The sequence below is a fragment of the Helianthus annuus genome, chromosome 17 (assembly GCF_002127325.2).
Source record: "Helianthus annuus cultivar XRQ/B chromosome 17, HanXRQr2.0-SUNRISE, whole genome shotgun sequence".
NCBI lineage: Eukaryota > Viridiplantae > Streptophyta > Magnoliopsida > Asterales > Asteraceae > Helianthus > Helianthus annuus.
This window is the reverse complement of record NC_035449.2, coordinates 84,552,552-84,555,230: the sequence shown is the minus strand read 5'-3', so window position 1 is coordinate 84,555,230 and position 2,679 is coordinate 84,552,552. Positions and strand designations below refer to the sequence as shown.

General features: G+C 36.5%; 1 pseudogene; it reads left to right on the top strand.

Annotated features, from left to right (window-relative positions):
• The first annotated feature begins 402 nt into the window (after positions 1 to 402).
• Positions 403 to 1,363, top strand: LOC110924461 (annotated as a pseudogene).
• Positions 1,364 to 2,679: the final 1,316 nt, after the last annotated feature.

Sequence of the window (2,679 nt, the reverse complement as noted above, 5' to 3'; positions counted from 1 at the left end):
AGTAATGATTTATTCCATTTACACATGATATATAAACAAGATGATGGAATAGTAATAATTTATTTTATTTTTTTTTTTGTCCATTTCATTATCCACACACATTTTGTTGGTTGCTTACTGTCGCACTCAAACTTACAACTGTTGAATTCTATAGCCACATTTTAAATTTAAACCCCAATTGAATAGATAATGAGGTAGTAGTGGAGTGGTTGGGAAAGACTTGGTGTTTCCTGTGATCCAGTTCGACTCTCACTTGGTGTTTCCTATGATCCAGTTCGACTCTCACTAAAGTATTTTAATGCATTTTGCATCTCTGATTATTTCCCATGGTTGAGAGGGAAGACTGATTTTGACGGCCATGAAAAAATCATCAGGAATGCCATTGAATGCGTCCGAAAGTACCATGATCCATTGATCGATGAACGAATTCAAATGTGGAACAATGGGGAACGAAAGCAAGAATTGGATTTGCTTGATATCCTAATCAAACATGACCAACCAAAGCTTACACCACAGGACATTAAAGTGCCAAGTTATTGTAAGAACTACATCCATTATGTTGTTTCAATTTTATCTATGAGTTTACTGTACATGATTGTCTTGATTTGGTTCAGGAACTGATGCTTGCCACAATCGATAATCCGTCTAATGCCGTAGAATGGGTGATGAGAGAGATGATGAGTAAACCTACAATACTAAAAAGAGCCGTTGAGGAGTTGGACAAGGTAGTTGGTTGCAACCGCCTTGTGGAAGAGTCAGACTTACCCCAACTCAATTACATAAAAGCATGCATCAAGGAGTCCTTTAGGCTACACCCTTTTGCACCCTTCAATGTTCCCCACTGTTCAGAAAAGGACACTGTTGTCGCGGGTTACTTCATACCCAAGGGTAGTCACGTGTTGCTTAGTAGACTCGGGTTGGGGAGGAACCCTAATGTGTGAAAAGATCCGATGCAGTTTGACCCGGATCGACATCTAGGGGAGAACGAAAAACAAGTGGTTCTTACTGATAATGAACTAAGGATGCTCTCGTTTAGCACCAGGAAACGGGGTTGTCCAGGAGTGATTTTGGGTTCGACTATTACTACAATGTTGTTAGCCAGAATGATTCAAGGGTTCTCATGGGAGAAGCCAAATGAGGAGTTGGGGAAGCTTGTTGAAAATCATGATGATCTTCAATTGGCTAAGCCACTTGTAGCCATTGCTAAGCCACGACTCCCTCAATATCTTTACCCTAAATGTTAGCTAAATGGCATGGTGTAGTGCCTCCCAAGTATTAAGTAGTGAGGGTTCAAGTCTCATTGTATGTAAAACCAAGAATTTAAGAGTAGAATGGTTTGCCGTTCTGAAGAAAGTAAATATGGATTTGTGAGGGTTCAAGTCTCATTGTATGTAAAACCAAGAATTTAAGAGTAGAATGGTTTGTCGTTCTGAGGAAAATAAATATGGATTTATAATGTTATAATAATTGACATTTTAGTTAAATCATTGAAACAAAAGTAGAATTACAAGTTCAGTTTGATTTGATGATTATATATTATATGATATAAGATTACAAGATAGCATTTGAGTTATAAGTGGTTAGATTTTTTTTTATTCTTTTGGCTTTGATATCACCTGTACGACATCCTTCTCATTATCTCAGGTTTTATTTAAATCTGGTTCAGAAGAATACTCAAGGATTTTTCCTTTCAAATGAATCATATTATTTAACTCTACGAGACTCTCAAATTGATTCAAAACCCAACATATTCGGGTAAATCACCTTCGAAATTAACCACAAACAGAACTAGAATCTCCTTCCTACAATATGTGACTCAACTTGACCACAATAATTTTTTATAATCAAAATATAGACCTCACGGGGGTTTCCCCTTTGGTTGGTTTAAGAGAAAATGGGTTTGTAGCTGGACTAGCAGCAAGAAAGGCAGAATCAAAGAAAGTGGATAAGCACGCTAAAGCTTGCGCAGAGAACCAACATGTTTTTATCCCTTTTGCCTTTGATACTTTTGGCTCCCTAGCGCCAGAAGCCATTAACTTCTTGACGAGGGTTCAACGGGTTATCCATAGCAATTGTTCAACCCCAAGGGGGCAGGGGTTTGTGTTCGGGAGGTTGGGGTTTGCAATTCAGAAAGGGTTGGCGGCGCAGCTTGTTGCCTGTCTACCTTCTGTTTTGATGTAACTTAACAAGTTTTCTGGTTATATCAATCGTTAATTTCAGAGCAATATATATATATATATATATATATATATATATATATATATATATATATATATATATATATATATATATATATATATATATATATATATATATAGGGCTGGGCTCTATAAGAAACCCCATCTTTTTTAAAAAACCTTGGAAACCCAACCTCATCCATTGATTCTCTTTCATCCAACTTGATCAATGGCTCTCATCATTTTAGTAACAATTATAATTAAAAGAAATAGTATAATGCACATTTGAAAGTCTGGGAGGGCATTTTCGGTAGAACAAAACCCACCTTTTGGCATTGAAAATGACAAAACCCACTTGTGTCATAATCTCTCTCCTCTTTCTTCTAGTCATATCTTTCAATTAACTATTATCTGTCTCCTCTTTCTTCATCATTGAAAAGAAGAAAGCTTCATGGTATTCAATGGTGATCCTTCAATGGTGATCTTCATTTGAAGATAATTT